Source organism: Blennius ocellaris, assembly GCF_963422515.1.
Source record: "Blennius ocellaris genome assembly, chromosome: 17".
In the NCBI taxonomy this organism is placed as follows: domain Eukaryota; kingdom Metazoa; phylum Chordata; class Actinopteri; order Blenniiformes; family Blenniidae; genus Blennius; species Blennius ocellaris.
In genome coordinates, this window is record NC_137666.1 from 22,152,289 (window position 1) to 22,172,185 (window position 19,897).

At 47.2% G+C, this 19,897-nt stretch overlaps 1 protein-coding gene across 2 annotated transcripts in view; it reads right to left on the bottom strand.

Annotated features, from left to right (window-relative positions):
- Positions 1 to 17,470, bottom strand: part of bahd1 (bromo adjacent homology domain containing 1) — a 42,535-nt gene extending 25,065 nt beyond the window's left edge. Inside the window, exon 1 of one of the 2 annotated variants that reach the window (XM_080512695.1) lies at positions 17,219 to 17,470. The gene's annotated coding sequence lies outside the window, so the exon portion shown is untranslated. Of the gene's footprint in view, positions 1 to 16,955; positions 17,098 to 17,218 lie in introns of those variants that run through there. The other variant, XM_080512697.1, reaches the window with a different exon arrangement.
- Positions 17,471 to 19,897: the final 2,427 nt, after the last annotated feature.

Genomic DNA, 19,897 nt, shown 5'->3' on the forward strand with positions numbered 1-19,897 from the left:
ACAGGTTAAGAGGGTGCTTTCATTTGTCAGCATTTACTGATTTATATAAGAATACTTCAATATTTAACACCACCACTTATCACTTGTCACTTATACATCATCAAGCTCATTTTACAATGAACAAAATCTCTCTCTCTCTCTCTCTCTCTTCTCGTCTCTCTCTCTCTCTCTCTCTCTCTCTCTCTCTCTCTCTCTCTCTCTCTCTCTCTCTCTCTCTCTCTCTCTCTCTCTCTCTCTCTCTCTCTCTCTCTCTCTCTCTCTCTCTCTCTCTCTCTCTCTCTCTCTCTCTCTCTCTCTCTCTCTCTCTCTCTCTCTCTCTCTCCTCTCTCTCTCTCTCTCTCTCTCTCTCTCTCTCTCTCTCTCTCTCTCCTCTCTTCTCTCTCTCTCTCTCTCTCTCTCTCTCTCTCTCTCTCTCTCTCTCTCTCTCTAGAATAGAGATGTGTAGAAAACATGCTACTGAGCACTATTTTTCCATGACACAAGCAAAACCAAAACAGCCAAAACCAGTCTACCAGAAGAGTTTTCTTGAAGGATCCACTCTCAGAGGATCCACTCCTCCATAGGACCTACTCTCTCATGGGATCTACTCTCTCATGGGATCTACTCTCTCATGGGATCCACTCCTCAGAGGATCCACTCCTCCATAGGATCTACTCTCTCATGGGATCTACTCTCTCATGGGATCTACTCTCATGGGATCCACTCCTCCATGGGATCTACTCTCTCATGGGATCTACTCTCATGGATCTACTCTCTCATGGGATCCACTCCTCAGAGGGATCCCTACATCAGAGGGATTCCCTACATCAGAGGATCCAGTCCCAGAGGACTCCCTACATCAGAGGATTCCCTACATCAGAGGATCCACTTCCAGAGGATTCCCTACATCAGAGGACTCCCTACATCAGAGGATTCCACTTCCAGAGGATTCCCTACATCAGAAGATCCACTTCCAGAGGATTCCCTACATCAGAGGACTCCCTACATCAGAGGATTCCCTACGTCAGAGGATCCAGTCCCAAAGCCATTCTCCTGCTAAACATTCTGTGTACTGTTTTATGAGTTTTGTACAGAAATAATATCCAGAAAATCAAGATTATTATTAAAAAAAACCTGTCGTAAAGAACTGATGTTACTGTAAAACACCAACAAGTACAAAAACAGAAGCTCATAATTACAGGAATATATTTCCAGTTTGACGAGGAGCTCGATGTAAAGCTCCGATCAGCAACTACACACAATTAGTTCTTTCTAAATAATGAGACACAGCACTACGAGTAGCACTGTACTACGAGTAGTACTGTAGAAGTTTTCTTTTGGAATCACACTGATTTGGTTCTTTGAGTCTCACAGAAGCACACAGTTTGCATGAAGATTGAGATTCACCAGATGCAAAAAGACAAAATATTGGTTGTTGTGGCTCAAAGTGACCCAGGATGTACGACAGTGAGCTCAGTGAGGTGAGGACAGTGAGGCTCAGTGAGGTGAGACAGTGAGGCTCAGTGGTGTACGACAGTGAGGCTCAGTGAGGTGAGACAGTGAGGCTCAGTGAGGTGAGACAGTGAGGCTCAGTAAGGTGAGACAGTGAGGCTCAGTGATGAGAGACAGTGAGGCTCAGTGAGGTGAGACAGTGAGGCTCAGTGATGAGAGACAGTGAGGCTCAGTGAGAGACAGTGAGGCTCAGTGAGGTGAGACAGTGAGGCTCAGTGAGGTGAGACAGTGGGGCTCAGTGAGGTGAGACAGTGAGGCTCAGTGAGGTGAGACAGTGAGGCTCAGTGATGAGAGACAGTGAGGCTCAGTGAGAGACAGTGAGGCTCAGTGAGGTGAGACAGTGGGGCTCAGTGAGGTGAGACAGTGAGGCTCAGTGAGTGAGACAGTTGAAGACCTCGTCGATATGCAGTCTCTCTCTCTGCCATCAAGCTGCATGAAGGTTGTTTGTTTAGAAAAAGGGTGCAGTGTCTGCAGGAGGAGGACATGTAATAAACATGTAATAAACATGTAATAAACATGTAAAAAAGGCCATGTTGTGATTTCCACCAGCAGAGTTTCAGGAGCAAAGGTGTTTGTTGTCTTCGGTGTTTTTCCCTGTTTGTTTGGGGTTTCAGACGTCTGTCCTGAGACCATGTTATGAGTTTATTGAGACTCATTCTGCAGTGACTGGAAGACGATCATGACAAGAAATGGAGTGCAAACAGTCTGAACAGGTTTTAGTTTGTGGAACAAAAATCTAAATTGGAAAATCGTCAATAATTTCATAACTGCAAATGGAACCATTAAAACAGACTAAAAAGCAGTGATTCAGTTTTATGCAGCAGACACCCAGAGGTCATTAGGTAGGAGGTCATCATGCACACATTAATGAACGTTACATTCATAACGTTCATCTCATCTTGTTCTTCATCACGACGACAGCAGAAAGTAGAAGCACGTCTCCCTTTTAATTAGGCTCATTTACTGTATCCTCTGCTCCTAATGACACGTTTAATCCAGTTATGAATGATCAGTGTCTGCTGATCATTTATTAGCTCCACTGGATAAAACACAATGAGCCTGATGATCCTCCGTCACTAACCTGCTGTCTGGAACACAGGAAGACTTCTGTTTCTGCACAAGCTGCAGTTTATCCTCCTCCGACCAGCCACCGGCAGATTGTAAAGCCTGCGTGTTTCCAAGTTAGTCAGAATGAAGCTTCATGGGCGTGAATGCTCATCGTCCTCATCAATATCAGCTTTGCTCTGTGATTAACAGCTGGAGAGGAGCTGAGTGTGTGTGTGTGTGTGTGGTGTGGGGGGGGGGGGGGGGGGGGGGGGGGGGGCGAGGGCCAGGGTGGCTGGTGGAGGTGGAGGGTGGCTGGTGGAGGTGGAGGGTCGCTGGTGGGAGGGGTGGCTGGTGGAGGTGGAGGGTGGCTGGTGGAGGTGGAGGGTCGCTGGTGGAGGGTGGCTGGTGGAGGTGGAGGGTGGAGGTGGAGGCGGAGGCTGGTGGTGGTGGAGGTGGAGGGTGGAGGTGGAGGCTGGTGGTGGTGGAGGGTGGAGGTGGAGGGTGGCTGGTGGTGGTGTAGGTGGAGGGTGGCTGGTGGTGGTGGAGGTGGAGGGTGGAGGTGGAGGGTGGCTGGTGGTGGTGGAGGGTGGAGGTGGAGGGTGGCTGGTGGTGGTGTAGGTGGAGGGTGGAGGTGGAGGATGGCTGGTGGTGGTGGAGGTGGAGAGTGGAGGTGGAGGGTGGCTGGTGGTGGTGGAGGTGGAGGGTGGAGGCTGGTGGTGGTGGAGGGTGGCTGGTGGTGGTGGAGGTGGTGGTGTAGGTGGAGGGTGGAGGTGGAGGGTGGCTGGTGGTGATGGAGGTGGAGGGTGGAGGCTGGTGGTGGTGGAGGGTGGCTGGTGGTGGTGGAGGTGGTGGTGTAGGTGGAGGGTGGAGGTGGAGGGTGGCTGGTGGTGGAGGGTGGAGGGTGGAGGTGGAGGGTGGCTGGTGGTGGAGGGTGGCTGGTGGAGGTGGAGGGTGGCTGGTGGTGGTGGAGGGTGGCTGGTGGTGGTGGAGGTGGAGGGTGGCTGGTGGAGGGTGGAGGCTGGTGGTGGTGGAGGGTGGCTGGTGGTGGTGGAGGTGGTGGTGTAGGTGGAGGGTGGAGGTGGAGGGTGGCTGGTGGTGGAGGTGGAGGGTGGAGGTGGAGGGTGGCTGGTGGTGGTAACCCTGTAATGCACCATTAAATATTATAACTCATTTACAAGCTTTTGTTTCCTTTGAGGTTTTATGTTGTGATTTTTTCAGATATAAATGATTTGACATTGTGTTTCACTGTGTTTTTATCCCATCGATCTACAAACCATCTACATTTGGCCTGGTGTTCTTATAGTATGAAACCTTGCCCCAGAAACTCTCCTCTAAGGATCATCTAGTGATGACGATGATGGATTTGTCACTCTGAAGGGAGGAAGATCCTATTGAGTGGAGAGAAATGACACTGTAATACTTTATCGATCTCTCTTCTCCTTCCTGAAAAGTCAGACCACAGATTGTGCAGCCGCCCGGCTGCTCCAACGCTCCAACAGAACGGAATACCATCAAAACACCAACTTCACCAACTCTGGAACATTTAGAATAAAACCTGACCTGGGATGTGTAGAAGACGAGACTTTAGGAAAACAGAACAAAAGCATTTTCTAGGTTTCAAAGTGTCTCTATCAGACCAAATCCTTGTTCTCAACCATCAAACTCCACGTCTGGACATTTTCTGGACTGATTCCTTCAATGTGGACAAACTGAGAAGAGGAAAAGCCTGCAGGACTCCGTCCACCAGACGAGCAGCAGAGGAAGTCATGTGGACACAGGAAGAAGAGTCACCTGACTGCAGTTCCATCCAAACGTCACCGTGACAAGAAAGAAGGGAACTGGACTTTCTTCAAGTTCACAAGATTTTTCTTCTCTTTTTTCCAGACAGATCAAATGAGATGTAGCATGACCTGGGATTCCTGAGAGATTGTACACAAACCTGAGAAACTTGAAATTCAACAGACTCAACGTGTGACGAGGAGATTTCACTTTATTCCATCAGGCCCCATGTAGTTTTGTAGCAAACCCAACATTTTCAAGAGTCCCCCTCTTCATTTCTACATTCAAACTCTGCTGCATTTCTCTTCACTAAATGTTTTTTTATAAAAAGCAAATTTCATACTAAATTCCATAAAATACCATTCTCCTTATCATTTTTGCATTGTAACATTTATTAAAGGCTTTCATGATTAGGTGTAAAAAATTGCTTTTCTCTGCAAAGACAGTTTAAAAATAAAATAAAAGCAGCAACTAGAACGAGAAAAGAATGTTACTAAATATGAAAATGAGTTTGATAAATTGACCCTCATTGTGGCTCAGCTGTGTCGACTCAGCAAACCTCTTTTTCAGTCACAACGCTAAGCTTCTGTTGCATTTTGTGCGTCCGGTTACATGACGGAGTCACTGAAAATGCAACCTTTTGAAAACGACTCCCAAAGTGGAACTTTTGAAAAACCCTCTGAGTCTGTCTCCATGGAAACGGGGAGGAATGCTCAGGCAGCCTCCCGAGTCGACTGTTCAGTGGCTGGACAATGTGAACAAACTAAGAAACGTCCGTAGGAAGATTCAAAATGTTGAGTGTCAAAATGTTGATGTTAGCATGCAATGCTAACAGCGATTTAAGTACGTGGAAACCATGTCATTAGCTAGTTATTCTCGATCGCAGCACCACCACGAGGCCACCCTCCAAATTTCAGCTCATTTGAACAAACTTGTTAGCATGCGATGCTAACACCTGCGATTTGCCTGAAAAGCGCAGAGGCTACCTGCCAGGTGTGGCTGACCTGGAATCTGGAGTTACGTCACATTCTGATATGCTAAGCCAACTAGCTTAGCGCGACAGCTAATTAGCTAGTGCGCCGTGATCGCAGCTCCCCCATGAGGCCACCCTCCAAATTTCAGCTCAATTGAACAAACTTTTTAGCATGCTAATTGGCATGCTAACAAGTGTTGATGCTAAGGCATGAGCATCAGCATAAAAATGCATTGAAAAATATGCTGCCTAAGATACTGTATGTGTGTGAGCACTGTGTGATCAACCATCATGTTACTGGTCCAGCCAATCAGAGGAGCCGTGTGTGTTGCCAGGCAGATTGTCTGCTTGAGTCTGTGATGTCAGCCTGATTAGGTGCAGCTTGTGTGAAATGGAGTTTGCTGAGTCACCCACATAAGCAAAAAAGCACAAACGCAGGTCCCGAACAACTGCTTATAGTTGGAGAACCGTGACACTTGGGTGAAAAACTATTTCACCATCGGCGTCGGGAGAAGTTGAAGGACGTACAGTGTGGTTTTCGTGTCTTCACGAGGTTCCGTCTCCCCGTGAGGACTTGAAACAAATGGCTGAACTTTTGGGATTTGGGGCGAAAACGTCTCCCCAAAATACATGGGAGCGCGTTACAGAAAATCCTGCGCTCCCTGTCAATTAAGTCCCCTGGAGGGAGAACCGTGTCTCTCTGAGACAAAAGTGTCCCCTCGTGAGAAACACAAGGCCTGTAGCTACATTTTGATGTATAATATGTTGAGAAAGACGAAGAAATGTGGCCGTGGCGATGAGATAAAGACGTTTTTTTTTTTTGTAAAACGGCAGTTTCTCTCCAACTAACCGAAATCTTCTCACTCTAACCTTTCCACATACACACCCATACAAAACTGGAAAAAGGAGGGAAAACTTGATGACATTTGAAGGCGCACAGTTTAAAATTGGTGAAACTTTAGACAAATCCGAGGACATATGTGAATAGAGGACAAGTGTGGCAACGTTTTAAGAGTAAGTTGGAGTCTGTAGCTGAAAATTTGGCGACGTGATGTGGCGTGGAAAAAGTGTGGTTTTTTTTCTGTTTTTTCTCGGCTCCCATGTAAAGCGGATGGGAAATCCTTCGCCGTTTTCTACGTTTTGTTCGGAAACCGTTTGCAATATTTATAATCTAAATGGATGCACAGGATTCTCGATAATTCTGCACGTAACGATATGCTTTTTGTGTACGTACTCCAAACGGTGAGGGACTAGTAGTCCGGCAAACTTTGTGCGGCAGAGGAAGAATAATATTTTTAAAAACGGCTTTTCCCAGGATTGTAATAATTGTGCGACGCCTCTTAAAGAGGCAGGCACAATTAATAATAGTATATTATACTAATGGGAAATATAAGTATAATACATAAACTGTATATCCTGTACAGCTTTAATATGAAATCATGTGTTTACATGTGTATCTACAATATATTGTGTATACTTGTATCAATGAAATGTATTATTGTGTTTTTACTTTATGTAAGAAGCTCTGCTCATAATGTGACGTATGGTGGTCTTGATACATTTTGTACTTTTGATTTGTTAACAGGATTAGGAGTAATAAGTGTTGAACTCCAGCTTAAACCCTGTCGGGCGGTAAAATGGTCAATCTCTTACAAGACAATTAATTTTGCTTATTTTTTTGATCACCGACTGAAGAAATAAAAAAACCCCAATGTTTCCTCCAGCGTCATGACCCTCAGTCCAGATTCTCGTGGGACTTGGTACTTTTATTTTGACAGTCACCGTAAAAACAACAACTCGGTCACCTTTCCATACATTCCACGTCTGTTAATGGTCTGCTGTCAATGAGCTCCTAGAGCGTTTTGTCCTCTGCTGCATGTGTGTGTGTGGTTTCAGTCCACAAACAACCAACAGCTCCCGCGTCGTTTTCAGGGTTTTCCATGGAAATTAAAATTGTTTTCAGAGCATTGCCATGGAAACGCAAAACTTTTCTGAATGCAAAAACAATGTATTTTCATGTGGAATGTGGTGTAAACAGGATGTGAGGAACAGGTTGTCACGGTAACACTCAGACGTCAGGATGGGAGGGCGACCTGCTTCAGCCACCGCCGTCGCTCCGTCACCACCAACCACTTCATCGTCTCCCCTCATCGTCTTCCCCTCCTCGTCTCCCCTCGTCGTCCTCCACTCGTCGTCTCGCCCTCGTCGTCCCCCCCTCGTCCTCCCCCCGTCATCCCCCCCTCGTCGTCCACCCCTCGTCGTCTCCCCATCGTCGTCCTCCCCTCGTCGTCCTCCCCTCGTCTCCCCCTCGTCGTCCTCCCCTCGTCGTCTCGCCCTCGTCGTCTCGCCCCCGTCCCCCCCCCTCGTCGTCCACCCCTCGTCGTCTCCCCATCGTCGTCCTCCCCTCGTCTCCCCCTCGTCGTCCTCCCCTCGTCATCTCGCCCTCGTCGTCTCGCCCCCGTCGTCCCCCCCTCGTCGTCTCCCCATCGTCGTCCTCCCCTCGTCTCCCCCTCGTCGTCCTCCCCTCGTCGTCCTCCCCTCGTCTCCCCCTCGTCTCGCCCTCGTCGTCTCGCCCTCGTCGTCTCCCCCTCGTCGTCCTCCCCTCGTCGTCTCGCCCTCGTCGTCTCCCCCTCGTCGTCCCCCCCTCGTCGTCTCCCCCTCGTCGTCCTCCCCTCGTCGTCCCCCCCTCGTCGTCTCCCCCTCGTCACTGCCCGGCGGAGCTGTTTGGTTCCACACATCAGCTTCTATTAGTGCGTGTTTACGTCCTGCCTGATAGAATCTTCACATTCAGCTTCCTGCTTTTCTTTGCTTGACAGCTTTTCAGAGCCATGGCGCTTTTGGAAGAGACTTTGTGAGAGCAGATAAAAACAAGAGGGAAGAAAAATGGGGAGAACGTGTGAGAGCGAGAGAGAGAGAGATGGAGTGTGATACACACTGACTGGAGACACTGAGAGATTGTCATCATCATCGGGAACAATGAGGCTCTGATAGAGGAGGCCCCCCCACCCCCACCCCCCCACCGGCCCACCTGCCAGCGCCTCAGTCAGGCTTTTAGCATCTGCCAAACTGAAGGACGCTCGGTGCCATGTGCTGCTTTCTGAAGGGGCCTGACCTGCTGTCCTCACACTGACGCTTCTGTTCAGCTGCAGCCACACACACACACACACACACACACACACACACACACACACACACACACACACACACACACACACACACACACACACACACACACACACACACCATGTAAACAATCCCAGAGTGTGAGCGAGGCTCTGAAAGCTCCACATCATCTACTGCAGCTGTGGACCGGTGGACAGCTGAGACTGGTCTGAGGGTCGGAGCTCCACTTCTCCTCCTCCTCCTCCTCCCCCTCCCTCCTCCTCCTCCTCCTCCCCTCCTCCTCCTCCTCTGTTCCTCCTCCTCCCCCTCCCCCCTCCCCCCTCCTAATATATAAGAAACAAGAGTAAATACTAAAACTGCTGTATGTTCATTCACTGAAGCATTTGGAAATGGAGGTCAACAATCGGAAGTTTAAGAAAATTTCAAGACCTGCTTTTTAAAATTCCATTTGGGACTTTTTAAAATCAAATACATATTAATTATGTGTAATAACAGTCTATTGAGAAGTGTAAAACTGACTAAAACTATGTTATAACCTACAGTTGTAGTATATTCAAGCATCATAACACTGTGCTGTACACACTATTACCGTCATCTATTCATTTATATTTTATGTATCTGCATCTTTTAATAGTAAGATTTGTTTTCCATATGGATGAATAAAGTCTTTTATTGTCTCGTTATGTTGAAAGAACATTTTTTCAAATGTAAAAATATACTCAATAATGACAGCAGTTGTACTTGTAACGGTGACTTTCAAAGAAAGAAGAAGCAGGACATGGTCAGACAGTTTATGGTTATTTGCTCTGGAGGTCTCCAACAATTTTGGATCATTTTATTGTCGTGCAAAATACATCTGTGATCGCTGGAGTGGAACGTCCGTCCGTCCACAGGTCTTCAATGCTGCTAAGTTGGGAAGGTGCTCAAGGCCTGTGCAGACCAGCTCGCGGAGGTCTTCACCCAAATCTTCAACCTCTCCCTGACGCAAGCCTCCATCCCAGCCTGCCTCAAGTCCGCCACCATCATTCCGATACCAAAGAAACCTGCCACCGCCAGCCTGTCAGACTTTCACCCGGTTGCACTTACCCCCATCATCACCAAGTGCCTGGAGCGACTTGTCCTCACCCATATCAAAGCCTGCCGCCCCCCCCCCCCTCTTTGGACCCCCACCAGTTCGCCTACAGGAACAACCGCTTCACAGAGGATGCAATAGCCGTGCCTCTCCACACCACACTGAGCCACCTGGAACATCGGGGGAGCTACGTCAGAATGCTCTTCATAGACTACAGCTCAGCGTTCAATACCATCATCCCTGACTTGCTGGTCAGGAAGCTGTTGGACCTGGGTCTCCTGGTCAGGAAGCTGTTGGACCTGGGTCTCCTGGTCAGGAAACTGTCGGACCTGGGTCACCTGGTCAGGAAACTGTTGGACCTAGGTCACCTGGTCAGGAAACTGTCGGACCTGGGTCTCCTGGTCAGGAAACTGTTGGACCTGGGTCTCCTGGTCAGGAAACTGTCGGACCTGGGTCTCCTGGTCAGGAAACTGTTGGACCTGGGTCACCTGGTCAGGAAGCTGTCGGACCTGGGTCACCTGGTCAGGAAGATGTCGGACCTGGGTCTCCTGGTCAGGAAGATGTTGGACCTGGGTCTCCCCGCACTAACCTGCGCTTGGATTAAGGACTTCCTTTCCAACAGACCCCAGACCGTCAGACTCAGCCCTCACCGGTCCTCCTCCAGATCCCTGAGCACGGGTTCCCCACAGGGCTGTGTGCTGAGCCCGATGCTTTACACCCTGTACACAACAGACTGCAGACCTGCGCACCCCAGCAACACCATGGTGAAGTTCGCCGACAACACTACAGTGGTGGGACTGATCACCAACGGTGATGAGTCTTCATACAGGGACGAGGTCCTGTAACGGTCCGCCTGGTGCTCCACGAACAACCTGATCCTGAACACCGCCAAGACCAAGGAGGTCGTCCTGGACTTCAGGAGGAGTCGCACGTCGGACCCACCCCCCCTTCACATCAACGGCGAGCTGGTGGAAAGGGTCCACAGCTTGACTTTCCTGGGCACCGTGATCTGGGCTGACCTCTGGTGGTCTGGGAACACCTCGGCCCAGCAGCGGCTGCACTTCCTGAGGGTGCTGCTGGTGACCTTCTACCGATCGACCATGGAGAGCATCCTGACCTACTGCATCCCCGTGTGGTTCTCCCACTGCACCGAGGCAGACCGCAGGGGGCTCCAGGGGGTCGTAAAGACAGCCCCCTCCCCACACTAAAAGACATCTACATGACACGGCGCCTCTAACACCATACTCCATATTACTCTGTGCAATAACAGGTACCTTGTGCTCAACCGCACTACTTATTAGCCAAGGTACCTCAGACAGCTACATTGTAACTTATTATCGGTCGTTTCTTTTAACTTTGTACATCACTGCACTATGTCCTTGGGTGTGTGTGAGCGGGTCTGTGTGAGAGCTGAATGTGTGTGTGAGTGTTTAGGTTATGATGTATATATGGTGTGTCTGCTGAGATGAATGCAATGCTGAATGTGAGACTGGCTGCCTGTGTTTATTGTATGTCTACTGTGTGTTTTTAGCTACACCGCAATTTCGTTGTGCAATTTTATTGTACAATGACAATAAAAGCTTCTAATTCTAATTCTAATTCTAATGTTCAGGGGCGTCAAACACATTTTAGTTCAGGGGCCACAAACGCTCCGATTCCACCTTGAGTGGTTAAATAGCGCCATAAAGACTTTTAAATTATAACTTTATAGCTTTTCTTTGTTGCGGCGCAGAGTTTACAAGATGAAAGTTTCGATATTTTAACAAAACTTAACAATTACTATTGAAAATGACTGCAATCTCACAGAGATCCGATTTTACAGTCAAATGTCAAAACAAGGCCTCCTGTAGCTGTTGCATTATGGGTGTTTTGACACCCTGATCACATGGCTTTGAGACCAACGCTACTTTGCTCTTTCCATGGCAGCATCACCGACGTCTCAGCAGGGGGTCTTCGTGTTGTGTCGCCACTCTTAAGCCAATTGTTGATTAAAAAAAAAAAATCAGTTTTCCTTGAAATTTGACCATTTGCTTGGTGCTTCACTGGGTCGGAGCGTCGCGGTTTTATCTACTGTGAGGAAATCAAAGTGTCCAGAGATACGTAGTGCAGGAAAACATGCAAACCACCTGCAGAAAAGCCCAGATTCCAGATTGGAACCTGAGCTCTTCTCACTGTGAGGTGAGAATACGAACCACGAGTCGTGTAGAACTGCTGGTGTTTCACTCACCCTGGTCTCGTCACATTGCTCACTCATAAAAGTTAAGAGTCCAAATGTCCAGGTTACATGAACATTTGTGTCCAAACTAGGAGAAAAAACTCTAAACTGTAGTTTCATTTAAAAAAAAAAAAAAAAAAGGCTTCTCCAGTTTGCTGATAACGTTGTTCTTGGTTACACGCCACTGAGGGTTTTATTGAAGCCTCTCATAATGTCATGACAGTGAAACGGGGAGTAACTGAAACAGCAGCGTGATGAGCTCAGCGCTTCAGTTGAAAATAAACCAAATGTGAATCCAGCCTCCAAAAGCCCCGTTTCACTGCTGCGTTCTTCCCTGAGCAGCCCATCAGCAGACCAGCACACTTCAACCCCTCAGCACAGGTGGAGGCAGCAGCAGGGTGGAGGAACCGACTTCACAGGGTCAAAGCTCTGCGTGAAAGTCAGACGCGGTACGAGAGGATCACGCAGAGAAGAACACTTCTAAAACGCCTGGTCTCATAAGACTCAAGCTGCGTCTAAGAATAGTTCCAGAAGCTTCAATATGTGGAGTTTGACTACAGCAGCGCGAATCAACATAAGATGAAATAAGACTGGATCCCCAAGTATGTTCTCTCTTTGTGACATGAACCGTTTCAGACCAGAGGCTTGTATCTGCTTGTGCACCAGCAGGTTTTAAAGTCTGGTAGATAAGCACATCACACCCTTCCACTTTATCACTGTGCTCCTGCAAGATACACACTTTGAATTGAACGTTTTCTAATAAACTTAACATAGAGCAAACTCACTGGACTATTTAGGCCCGTTTACACAACATTTAAAGTTACTCTGCCGGAATCCACACAGGAAAAGTAACAATTTAGAACCCAGTTTTAGTTGTTGATAAATAATAAATTGTGGATACAATTCTGGGGGAAATTCCTCATTACACTCAGACAAACACTTATTTCTCGCATTAACATTTTGTGGAAGATCCCCGGGTTTGTTGCTGTTTTTTAAGTTGTATGTTTACATTGTGTGTGGTGGCCTTGACTGTCCTGAAAGGCCCTGAGAAATGTTAAAATATATTATTATTATTATTATTGATAGTCAGGATTCCTGCCCATACCCGTCTGATTTCTCTGGCGCCTTGACTGGAGGCTCACGTCACCGTGAAAACCAGATGCAGTAACGTGTTGATGAGGTTTCGTTCACACTGCAGGGAAAAACAACCCAATTCAGAGTTTCTGCTCACGGTGACCCACATCCACCTGTTTAGAGGCATTTGTTTTTCACACCAGACCCAGGCTTCCATCACATGTGGCACCAATTGGGATGTTCTTCTCCACGCGCCTGCCTCGCCTGTGACGTCACGGAGGAGCTCCGGAGGTTCAAAGCCCTACTGTCTTTTCTCCTCATTCTCCTTCTTCTTCCCTTCGTCACGCTGTCGAGATTTTGTCCACTCATACTTAACAACCACTCCAAATGGCCCCAAAGCATCCGTCTGATCACCTTCACACAGCAGCGGCTTTTCAAACGATCATGCAAATAAATCGGATCCAGGCAAAAAAAAATCAGAATTGAGCATCAAGACCTGCGGTGTGAGCGCTGAATATGTAACGCATTACTCTCCTACGACCGCATTTTTCAGTAACCAGTAATGTAACGCGTTACTATTCCCAAACCAGTAATCAGATTAAAGCTACTTCTCCGAGTCACTGTGTGTTACTGCTGTAGCGCCCAGCACGACCAGTTTCTCGTCAGTATAGCCACTTGACTACTGAACACGACGGGCCGCCAACCATATCACTGCATCAGTAAAACAACTGCAGAGGTGTTACATAATTTTTGTAATTTTCCTGAGTATTGAGAGATTTGGCAGGAAGCCCCGCCCCTTTTTGGGGGCAAAACCGGCTGTTATGCTTTTAATGTTGAGACGGTGCAGGGTATTGTCAGCAGCTGCTAATAACTAAGACAAGTCACTTGTAATTTAAATTAGTTACTTTTACAAGCACATAATCCATGAAGTAACAAAGTTATATTTTAAAGGGGTAACCGGTAATCCGATTACTTTTTCAAGGTAATTGTGAAAAGCACTGAAGACACAATAGAAACTGGACAGATGTTAATGTGCGATCAGAAAGGGACACGCAGCGTCTTGGAAGGGGGGGGTTGGTGGGTGTGAAGCAGCCTCGTCACATCGGCACCAGAGAAGCTCAGCCGTCGGGCTCCGAGACAAACAACAGCCACAAGTGTCCAACTGAGAGAATTATTCACTGCGCGTTCACTGATTCCGTCGTTCACAGCGGCTGTGAAAGGAAACTTTCACTATCAAATGAAACTTACTGGATTTCATTTCACTTCATCACATCTAGTGACAATAAGACACAATCTGCATTGTGGTGATACAACATCTTAGTGAAATGTGTCTTCAGGCCTTGTTTGAGAAAAACAGCAACTCCTAAATGACCTAACCCTAACCCTGACAAGACTTGCTAGAGCATAATTAGGGTCGTCACATCAGCATCGGCAGAACACAAACTTGTACTTGTAAAAACGTCTTGCGCTCCTTTATGAAGCTCTTCAATCCTCTGGGTGGTCCGAGTGGACAAACTAACGCTGAATCAGTGTTTAAAGTTCCCATTAGAAGGAATGTCAAAGACTCTTTCAGTTAAAAATACACATTTCCTGGGAAAGTGGAAGCAGCAGCTTGGTTCAGGCCAAACCGAGCGACAGTAGAACAACTCCAGGTGAAGTACCGAGGAAGAGTTGTAGAAACAATAAAAACAATATGTTAAAAGGGGTTTTCTCTTCTAGTGACTGAATGACAAACACACAAAAGACACCACACACACAAGCTGTGTCTTTTTTTGTTAAGGTGTTTTTAACATCTCTGAGCGCTGATGACTAAGACGTGATGTTTTGGTCAAAACGGGATGCGTCACTGTGCTTTTAGTAGAGTTAATGTGGCATTCATACAATATTTTGCTGTGCCAGAACAGGTTTGTGTTAACAATCCAGTGTTAATCGCAAAAGGTCACATGCTCATTCCCACTAAAATACAAACAGCCATTGTGTTCCTGCAGCGCTCCGAGTCGGAGGAGTTGGTCTCCGCGATGGCGAGGAGGTCAACGCCACGGTTCCTCACAACACCAGGATGTTGTCCAGGAGGGATCTCCAGCTCTGGAGCTCCGTCAAGGTCCCGGTGGAGCAGCGGCTCCACACATGATGGAGCAGCTCCTCCACACGGAGCAGCTCCTCCACACATGATGGAGCAGCTCCTCCACACATGATGGAGCAGCTCCTCCACACATGATGGACCAGCTCCTCCACACATGATGGACCAGCTCCTCCACACATGATGGAGCAGCGACTCCACATGGAGCAGCTCCTCCACAGCCGGAGCAGCGACTCCACACATGATGGAGCAGCTCCTCCACACATGATGGAGCAGCTCCTCCACACGGAGCAGCGACTCCACACATGATGGAGCAGCTCCTCCACACATGATGGAGCAGCGACTCCACATGGAGCAGCTCCTCCACAGCCGGAGCAGCTCCTCCACACATGATGGAGCAGCTCCTCCACAGCCGGAGCAGCGACTCCACACATGATGGAGCAGCTCCTCCACATGATGGAGCAGCTCCTCCACACATGATGGAGCAGCTCGTCCACACGGAGCAGCTCCTCCACACATGATGGAGCAGCTCCTCCACACGGAGCAGCTCCTCCACACATGATGGAGCAGCTCCTCCACAGCCGGAGCAGCGACTCCACACATGATGGAGCAGCTCCTCCACATGATGGAGCAGCTCCTCCACACATGATGGAGCAGCTCGTCCACACGGAGCAGCTCCTCCACACATGATGGAGCAGCTCCTCCACAGCCGGAGCAGCGACTCCACACATGATGGAGCAGCTCCTCCACATGATGGAGCAGCTCCTCCACACGGAGCCATTGCCACCAGCGTGGCACTGAGGAGGCACCAGACCACGCTGACCACAGGTCCCCGCTGAGCTTTCCACAGCAGTGGATCATCACTTTATTTCGTGGTGTTTTGAAAGGTGTGGTCTCAGTTAAATCTTGATCTCACTTAACAATTTGAAGATATTTGGCAGATTATTAAAAAAAAATGTCTGAGGCTGTTACAAAGAAGTGAAAATGCACCGTTTGACATTTAGTGAAGCGACATAAACAGAAACAGTAGCCCGGTGCCCCGTTTTCACGTGACAAGGGAGAACGCATCGTTTTTGAGTTGTAACTTCAGAAAAGTTTCCTGTTTACACAGCAAGGTTTTAAAAATGATGTTTGTTTACATGGGAACAGAAGTGAGCATTCCAGGGCATGTGTTGCTGCTGCTGGTACTTTTTGTAATGAAAGCACACACACATGCAGGCAGAGAACAAAATGCTCTAAACATTGACAACAGGACAACAGGACAACAGGACAACAGGGACTACGTGGACCAAGGTTGGATTGTCGTTACAGTGACTGTCAAAATAAAAGTCTGGACCGGGGTTCACGACAGCTGGAGGAAATAGATTGTCCATCTACTGACGTGCAGCCTGACGACCAGCATGTCGGTCCTGCAGCAGCACAAGCTGGTTTCCTGGGGCTCCAGCACAGTGACGTGTAAACAAACACCAACACACAACAAAAGTTTTGCATTTTTTCTTGAAATCGTCACCTTGTCCTCATGGCTGAAGTATGACGGAGGTTGACGTCATGTCATATCCTTCCTGCTCTCTGGTGGGAGGGACAGTCTCACAACACTTTGTCTTTTGTTTTGGAGTAAATAATTGCAAAGCCCCTCATTATTCATTTGAATTTCATCCCACTGAAACTTCAAATCACAGGTTTGTTCTCAGTACACTTTCGTTACGTGTGGCCAGCAGGCCGACTGTTACGTTTGCTGCTATTTCGTAGACAAACTCATTGAATGACTTTGGAAAACGATCTTCTATATCATCTATATCCGAAGTGTCTCGTCATCTGAGGAACTCAGCGGCTTTGCACTTTGTTTCAATCAACAATGAGACATTTTGGTTTGATTTCAAACTTCCCAACAAACTATTACTGCGAAAAGTTCAGCAGCAAGAAATACTGAATAAAGAAGCTGTGTGTGTGTGTGTGTGTGTGTGTGTGTGTGTGTGTGTGTGTGTGTGTGTGTGTGTGTGTGTGTGTGTGTGTGTGTGTGTGTGTGTGTGTGTGTGTGTGTGTGTGTGTGTGTGTGTGTGTGTGTGTGTGTGTGTGACTCCGCTCCGTTCAGCTCCTTCACCTGCACTTTGCGCACAAACACGTTGAAGTTTCACGTTAAAGGAGCGTCGAAGAGGCGGAGGACGAGTCCGCGTCTGCAGAGACACGTTGTCCTGGTTCCTCCTGGTTCCTCCTGGCGCTACCAGGCTGATCCGAGCCGCTCCGTCCTGTCCTGTGCTGTCCTGTCCTGTCCTGTCCTGTCCTGTGCTGTCCTGTCCTGTCCTGTCCTGTGCTGTCCTGTCCTGTCCTGCTTCACACTCCAGTTCGAGGCGTTCCGGTTCTTACCGTCACGGAGCAGCGGCCCCCCGCCGGCCCAGGAGGTTCAGCAGGCAGGAGGGACCGTCAGGGTGGAGGGAGCTGCGTCAGGTGTAGTGACGGAGGAAAACGGTGCGGAGGACGACTCATGTTGACTGGATCGTCCGATCGTTTTCTCTCCAAACTGCCCCGCTTCGCTTCGTGCGTAAAATCCTCCTTGTGCCCGGAAACTGCGAGCGTGAAGCCGGAGAGGTGGAGCTGGAGCTCCGCACGGCTCCTGGAACTACCGATCACTTTGGCATGTTGTTTCTTTTTTACATAACAGCATCATCCGCTTTTTATGTCGACGCATCATGTAGCGAAAACATGGAGTTTCTTAAAGGGCCACGGCCACATGTCCACATGTCCACATGTCCACATGTCCCTGGTCCTGCTGGGCGGACAGATGGCTTCTCCGACTTAATGTCTTATGACACCAGTTAACCCTCACAGCGCCGAGCTGCTGCACAAGACGAGGACCTGACGCTCGAGAGCAGGGCTTTACTGCAGTTACAGTTACATCTCTGGTCTAGTTACATCTCTGTTCTCGTTACATCTCTGTTCTCGTTACATCTCTGTTCTAGTTACATCTCTGTTCTCGTTACATCTCTGTTCTCGTTACATCTCTGTTCTAGTTACATCTCTGATCTAGTTACATTTCTGTTCTCGTTACATCTCTGTTCTCGTTACATCTCTGTTCTAGTTACATCTCTGTTCTCGTTACATCTCTGTTCTAGTTACATCTCTGATCTAGTTACATTTCTGTTCTCGTTACATCTCTGTTCTCGTTACATCTCTGTTCTAGTTACATCTCTGTTCTAGTTACATCTCTGATCTAGTTACATCTCTGTTCTCGTTACATCTCTGATCTAGTTACATTTCTGTTCTAGTTACATCTCTGATCTAGTTACAGCCCTGTTCTAGTTACATCTCTGATCTAGTTACATCTCTGATCTAGTTACATCTCTGTTCTAGTTACATCTCTGATCTAGTTACATCTCTGTTCTAGTTACATCCCTGTTCTAGTTACATCTCTGATCTAGTTACATCTCTGTTCTAGTTACAGCCCTGTTCTAGTTACATCTCTGCTCTAGTTACATCTCTGTTCTAGTTACATCTCTGTTCTAGTTACATCTCTGATCTAGTTACATCCCTGTTCTAGTTACATCTCTGATCTAGTTACATCTCTGTTCTAGTTACATCTCTGATCTAGTTACATCTCTGTTCTAGTTACATCTCTGATCTAGTTACATCTCTGATCTAGTTACATCTCTGTTCTAGTTACATCCCTGTTCTAGTTACATCTCTGATCTAGTTACATCTCTGTTCTAGTTACAGCCCTGTTCTAGTTACATCTCTGCTCTAGTTACATCTCTGTTCTAGTTACATCTCTGTTCTAGTTACATCTCTGATCTAGTTACATCCCTGTTCTAGTTACATCTCTGATCTAGTTACATCTCTGTTCTAGTTACAGCCATGTTCTAGTTACATCTCTGATCTAGTTACATCTCTGTTCTAGTTACATCTCTGATCTAGTTACATCTCTGATCTAGTTACATCTCTGATCTAGTTACATCTCTGTTCTAGTTACATCTCTGTTCTCGTTACATCTCTGTTCTAGTTACATCTCTGATCTAGTTACATCTCTGATCTAGTTACATCTCTGATCTAGTTACATCTCTGTTCTAGTTACATCCCTGTTCTAGTTACATCCCTGATCTAGTTACATCTCTGTTCTAGTTACAGCCCTGTTCTAGTTACATCTCTGTTCTAGTTACATCTCTGTTCTAGTTACATCTCTGATCTAGTTACATCCCTGTTCTAGTTACATCTCTGATCTAGTTACATCTCTGTTCTAGTTACAGCCCTGTTCTAGTTACATCTCTGATCTAGTTTCATATCTGTTCTAGTTACATCCCTGTTCTAGTTACATCTCTGTTACAGTTACATCTCTGTTCTAGTTACATCTCTGATCTAGTTACATCCCTGTTCTAGTTACATCTCTGATCTAGTTACATCTCTGTTCTAGTTACAGCCCTGTTCTAGTTACATCTCTGATCTAGTTTCATCTCTGTTCTAGTTACATCCCTGTTCTAGTTACATCTCTGATCTAGTTACATCTCTGTTCTAGTTACATCCCTGTTCTAGTTACATCTCTGATCTAGTTACATCTCTGTTCTAGTTACAGCCCTGTTCTAGTTACATCTCTGTTCTAGTTACATCTCTGTTCTAGTTACATCTCTGATCTAGTTACATCCCTGTTCTAGTTACATCTCTGATCTAGTTACATCTCTGTTCTAGTTACAGCCCTGTTCTAGTTACATCTCTGATCTAGTTTCATCTCTGTTCTAGTTACATCCCTGTTCTAGTTACATCTCTGTTACAGTTACATCCCTGTTCTAGTTACATCTCTGATCTAGTTACATCTCTGATCTAGTTACATCTCTGATCTAGTTACATCTCTGTTCTAGTTACATCTCTGTTCTAGTTACATCTCTGATCTAGTTACATCCCTGTTCTAGTTACATCTCTGATCTAGTTACATCTCTGTTCTAGTTACAGCCCTGTTCTAGTTACATCTCTGATCTAGTTTCATCTCTGTTCTAGTTACATCCCTGTTCTAGTTACATCTCTGTTACAGTTACATCCCTGTTCTAGTTACATCTCTGA